Source organism: Arachis ipaensis, chromosome B1, assembly GCF_059453495.1.
Source record: "Arachis ipaensis isolate K30076 ecotype BB chromosome B1, ASM5945349v1, whole genome shotgun sequence".
NCBI lineage: Eukaryota > Viridiplantae > Streptophyta > Magnoliopsida > Fabales > Fabaceae > Arachis > Arachis ipaensis.
The window spans coordinates 110,249,832-110,256,604 of record NC_142436.1 but is presented as its reverse complement, the minus strand read 5'-3'; positions in this window follow the sequence as shown (position 1 = coordinate 110,256,604).

The window sequence follows — 6,773 nt, the reverse complement described above, 5'->3', positions numbered from 1 at the left end:
TGCATTTGCATGTTTTGTGTCTTTTCTTATTTTTCATATGCATTCTTGAATTCTTAGTGCCTAAGCATTAAAGATTTCTAAGTTTGGTGTCTTGCATGTTTTCCTTGCATTAAAAATTTTTCAAAAATGTCTTCTTGATGTTCATCATGATCTTCATAGTGTTCTTGGTGTTCATCTTGACATTCATAGCATTCTTGCATGCATTCATTGTTTTGATCCATAACTTTCATGCATTGCATCATTTTTCTTGTTTTTCTCTCTCATCATAAAAATTCAAAAATAAAAAAAAAATATCTTTCCATTTTTCTCTCTTAAAATTTCAAAAATTAGATTTGACTTTTTCAAAAATTTTTAAAATCTAGTTGTTTTTATGAGTCAAATCAAATTTTCAATTTGAAAATCTTATCTTTTTCAAAAATCTTTTTCAAAAATCAAATCTTTTTCATTTTTCTTAGTTATTTTCGAAAATTCTAAAAATATTTTTCAAAAATCTTTTTCTTATCTTTATCACATAATTTTCGAAAATAACATCATCAATTAATGTTTTGATTCAAAAATTTCAAGTTTGTTACTTACTTGTTAAGAAAGATTCAAACTTTAAGTTCTAGAATCATATCTTGTGATTTCCTATGAATCAAGTCATTAATTGAGATTTTAAAAATTAAATCTTTTTCAAAAACTAATTTCTATCATATCTTTTCAAAAATATCTTCTCATCTTATCTTTTTCAAAATTTGATTTCAAAATATCTCTTCTAACTTCTTATCTTCTTATCTTTTCAAAATTGATTTTCAAAATTTGTTTCAACTAACTAACTAACTTTTTGTTTGTTTCTTATCTTTTTCAAAACCACCTAACTAACTTTCTATCTCTAATTTTCGAAAATATCTTCCCCCTTTTGTCAAAATTTCTTTTTTCTTTTATTAATTATTTTAACTTTTGATTTTAAACTTTTCAAAAAAATTACTAACCTTTTTCAAAAATTACTTTTCAAAAATTACTAACTCTTTTTCAAAAATTATTTTTCGAAAATCCTCTCCCTCTCTCATCTTATTCTATTTATTTATTCATCTACTAACATCTCTTCCTCACATCACTCACCAAAAATTCGAACCCCCTCTTCTATCTGTGTTCGAATTTTTTCGTGTTTTCTTCTTCTACTAACAATAAGGAACCTCTTTACTGTGACATAGAGGATTCCTCTTCTTTTCTTTTTCTCTTCTCTTTCTTATGAGCAGGGACAAAGAAAAAGGCATTCTTGTTGAAGCTGATCCAGAACCTGAAAGGACTCTGAAGAGAAAACTAAGAGAAGCTAAATTACAACAATCCAGAGACAACCTTATTGAAAATTTCGAACAAGTAAAGGAGATGGCAGCCGAACCCAACAACAATAATGCAAGGAGAATGCTTGGTGACTTTACTGCACCTAATTCCAATTTACATGGAAGAAGCATCTCCATTCCTACCATTGGAGCAAATAATTTTGAGCTGAAACCTCAGCTAGTTTCTCTGATGCAGCAGAACTGCAAGTTTCATGGACTTCCATCTGAAGATCCTTTTCAGTTCTTAACTGAATTCTTGCAGATCTGTGATACTGTTAAAACTAATGGAGTAGATCCTGAAGTCTACAGGCTCATGCTTTTCCCTTTTGCTGTAAGAGACAGAGCTAGAATATGGTTGGACTCTCAACCCAAAGACAGCCTGAACTCTTGGGATAAGCTGGTCACGGCTTTCTTAGCCAAGTTCTTTCCTCCTCAAAAGCTGAGCAAGCTTAGAGCTGATGTTCAAACCTTAAGACAAAAAGAAGGTGAATCCCTCTATGAAGCTTGGGAAAGATACAAACAGCTGACCAAAAAGTGTCCTTCTGACATGCTTTCAGAATGGACCATCTTGGATATATTCTATGATGGTTTATCTGAGCTATCAAAGATGTCATTGGATACTTCTGCAGGTGGATCCATTCACCTAAAGAAAACGCCTGCAGAAGCTCAAGAACTCATTGACATGGTTACTAATAACCAGTTCATGTACACTTCTGAGAGGAATCCTGTGAGTAATGGGACGCCTCAGAAGAAGGGAGTTCTTGAAGTTGATACTCTGAATGCCATATTGGCTCAGAACAAAATATTGACTTAGCAAGTCAATATGATTTCTCAGAGTCTGAATGGAATGCAAGCTGCATCCAACAGTACTCAAGAGGCTTCTTATGAAGAAGAAGCTTATGATCCTGAGAACCCTGCAATAGCAGAGGTAAATTACATGGGTGAACCATATGGAAACACCTATAATCCATCATGGAAAAATCATCCAAATCTCTCATGGAAGGATCAAAGGCCTCAACAAGGCTTTAATAATGGTGGAAGAAACAGGTTTAACAATAATAAACCTTTTCCATCATCCACTCAGCAACAGACAGAGAACTCTGAACAAAATACATCTAATTTAGCAAACTTAGTCTCTGATCTATCTAAGGCCACTGTGAGTTTCATGAATGAAACAAGGTCTTCCATTAGAAATTTGGAAGCACAAGTGGGCCAGCTGAGTAAAAGGATCACTGAAATCCCTCCTAGTACTCTCCCAAGCAATACAGAAGAGAATCCAAAAGGAGAGTGCAAGGCCATTGACATAAGCACCATGGCCAAACCTGTAAGGGAAGGAGAGGACGTGAATCCCAAGGAGAAAGACCTCCTGGGACGTCCAGTGATCAATAAGGAGCTTCCCTCTGAGGAACCAAAGGACTCTGAGGCTCATCTAGAGACCATAGAGATTCCATTGAACCTCCTTATGCCATTCATGAGCTTTGATGAGTATTCCTCTTCTGAAGAGAATGAGGATGTTACTGAAGAGCAAGCTGCCAAGTTCCTTGGTGCAATCATGAAGCTAAATGCCAAATTATTTGGCATTGAAACTTGGGAAGATGAACCTCCCTTGTTCACCAATGAACTAAGTGATCTGGATCAACTGACATTGCCTCAGAAGAGACAGGATGCTGAAAAGTTCATAATACCTTGTACTATAGGCACCATGATCTTTAAGGCTCTGTGTGACCTTGGTTCAGGGATAAACCTCATGCCCCTCTCTGTAATAGAGAAACTGGGAATCTATGGGGTACAAGCTGCTAAAATCTCATTAGAGATGGCAGATAATTCAAGAAAACAGGCTTATGGACAAGTAGAGGACGTGTTAGTAAAGGTTGAAGGCCTTTACATCCCTGCTGATTTCATAGTCCTGGATACTGGAAAGGAAGAGGATGAATCCATCATCCTAGGAAGACCTTTCCTAGCCACAGCAAGAGCTGTGATTGATGTGGACAGAGGAGAATTGATCCTTCAATTAAATGAGGACAACCTTGTGTTTACAACTCAAGGATCTCTCTCTGCATCCATGGAGAGGAAGCATAAAAAGCTTCTCTCAAAGCAGAGTCAAACAAAGCCCCCACAGTCAAACTTTAAGTTTGGTGTTGGGAGGCCACAACCAAACTCTAAGTTTCGTGTCAAACCCCCATATCCAAACTCTAAGTTTGGTGTTTGGAGGTCTCAACAGAACTCTGCACATCTGTGAGGCTCCATGAGAGCCCACTGTCAAGCTATTGACATTAAAGAAGTGCTTGTTGGGAGGCAACCCAATGTTTAATTATCTAATTTTATTTTTGTTTTTCATGTTTTATTAGGTTCATGATCATGTGGAGTCACAAAATTAATAAAAAAATTGAAAACGGAATCAAAAACAGCAGAAGAAAAATCACACCCTGGAGGAAGACCTTACTGGCGTTTAAACGCCAGTAAGAAGCATGTTTTGGGCGTTCAACGCCAGAACAGAGCATGGTTCTGGCGCTGAATGCCAGAAATGGGCAGCATCTGGGCGTTTGAACGCCAGAAATACACCCTGGAGGAGAGCTGGCGCTGAACGCCCAGAACAAGCATGGTTCTGGCGTTCAATGCCAGAAATAGGCTACAAATGGGTGTTCAACGCCCAGAACAAGCACCAACCTAGCGCTGAACACCCAGAGTTGTGTGTAAGGGCATTTTACATGCCTAATTTGGTGCAAGGTTGTAAATCCTTGAACACCTCAGGATCTGTGGACCCCACAGGATCACCTCAAGATCTGTGGACCCCACAGGATCCCCACCTACCTCCACTCACTTCTTCTCACCCCACTTTCACACAATCCCATAAACACACTTCCCTAAAACCCTTCACCAATCACCTCAATCTCTCTTCCCCATCACCTCTTCACCACTCACATCCATCCACTCTTCCCCATAAACCTACCTCATAAACTCCACCTACCTTCAAAATTCAAAATCAATTTCCCACCCAAACCCACCCTAAATGGCCGAACCTTCACCCCCTCCCATCCCTATATATAACCCTCCATTCTTTCTCATTTTCACACAACACAACCCCTTCTCCCTCTTCTCCACTTCTTCTTCTTCTTCATCTATTCTTTCTTCTCTTGTTCGAGGGCGAGCAATATTCTAAGTTTTGTGTGGTAAAAGCATAAGCTTTTTATTTTTCCATTACCATTGATGGCACCCAAGACCGGAGAATCCTCTAGAAAAGGGAAAGGGAAGACAAAAGCTTCCACCTCCGAGTCATGGGAGATGGAAAGGTTCATCTCCAAAGCCCATCAAGACCACTTCTATGATGTTGTGGCCAAGAAGAAGGTGATCCCCGAGGTCCCTTTCAAACTCAAAAGAAATGAGTATCCGGAGATCCGACATGAAATTCAAAGAAGAGGTTGGGAAGTTCTAACAAACCCCATCCAACAAGTCGGCATCCTAATGGTTTAAGAGTTCTATGCTAATACATGGATCACTAGGAACCATGATCAAAGTAAGAACCCGAACCTAAAGAATTATCTCACCATGGTTCGGGGAAAATACTTAGATTTTAGTCCAGAAAATGTGAGGTTGGCGTTCAACTTGCCAAACATGGAAGAGAACGCACGCCTCTACACAAGGAGAGTCAACTTTGATCAAAGGTTGGACCAAGTCCTCATGGACATATGTGTAGAAGGAGCTCAATGGAAGATTAACTCAAAAGGCAAACCGGTTCAACTAAGAAGACTGGACCTTAAGCCTGTAGCTAGAGGATGGTTGGAGTTCATTCAATGCTCAATCATTCCCACTAGCAACCGGTCTGAAGTTACTATAGACCGGGCCATCATGATCCATAGCATCATGATTGGAGAAGAGGTGGAAGTTCATGAGATTATACCTCAAGAACTCTACAAGGTGGCTGACAAGTCCTCCACTATGGCAAGGTTAGCCTTTCCTCACCTCATTTGCCACCTATACAATTCGGCTGGGATTGACATAGAGGGAGATATCCTCATTAAAGAGGACAAGCCCATCACTAAGTAAAAGATGGAGCAAGCAAGAGAGCCCATTCATAGAGCTCAAGAGGCGCATGAAGCTCATCACCATGAGATCCCGGAGATGCCTCAAATGCATTTTCCTCCACAAAACTATTGGGAACAAATCAACACCTCCCTAGGAGAACTAAGTTCCAACATGGGACAATTAAGGGTGGAACATCAAGAGCACTCCATCATCCTTCATGAAATTAGAGAAGATCAAAAAGCAATGAGGGAGGAGCAACAAAGACAAGGAAGAGACATAGAAGAGCTCAAGGACATCATTGGTTCCTCAAGAAGGAAACGCCACCATCACTAAGGTAGACACATTCCTTGTTCTTACTTTCTCTGTTTTTCGTTTTCTCTATGTTAAGTGCTTATCTATGTTTGTGTCTTCATTAAATGATCACTAGTAGTTAGTAACTTTGTCTTAAAGTTATGAATGTCCTATGAATCCATCACCTCTCTTAAATAAAAACTGTTTTAATTCAAAAGAACAAGAAGTACATGAGTTTCAAATTTATCCTTGAACTTAGTTTAATTATATTGGTGTGGTGACAATGCTTCTTGTTTTCTGAATGTATGCTTGAACAGTGCATATGTCTTTTGAAGTTGTTGTTTAAGAATGTTAAATATGTTGGCTCTTGAAAGAATGATGACTAGGAAACATGTTATTTGATAATTTGAAAAATCATAAAAATGATTCTTGAAGCAAGAAAAAGCAGCAAAGAACAAAGCTTGCAGAAAAAAAAATAATAATAGGCGAAAAAAATAGAAAGAAAAAGAAAAAGCAAGCAGAAAAAGCCAAAAGCTCTTAAAACCAAGAGGCAAGAGCAAAAAGCCAATAACCCTTAAAACCAAAAGGCAAGGGCAAATAAAAAGGATCCCAAGGCTTTGAGCATCAGTGGATAGGAGGGCCTAAAGGAATAAAATTCTGGCCTAAGCGGCTAAACCAAGCTATCCCTAACCATGTGCTTGTGGCGTGTAGGTGTCAAGTGAAAACTTGAGACTGAGCGGTTAAAGTCAAGGTCCAAAGCAAAAAAAAAAAAGAGTGTGCTTAAGAACTCTGGACACCTCTAATTGGGGACTTTAGCAAAGCTGAGTCACAATCTGAAAAGGTTCACCCAATTATGTGTCTGTGGCATTTATGTATCCGGTGGTAATACTGGAAAACAAAGTGCTTAGGGCCACGGCCAAGACTCAAAAAATAGCTGTGTTCAAGAATCATCATAATGAACTAGGAGAATCAATAACACTATCTGAACTCTGAGTTCCTATAGATGCCAATCATTCTGAACCTCAATGGATAAAGTGAGATGCCAAAACTATTCAAGAGGCAAAAAGCTACAAGTCCCGCTCATCTGATGGAAGCTATGTTTCATTGATAGTTTGGAATTTATAGTATATTCTCTTC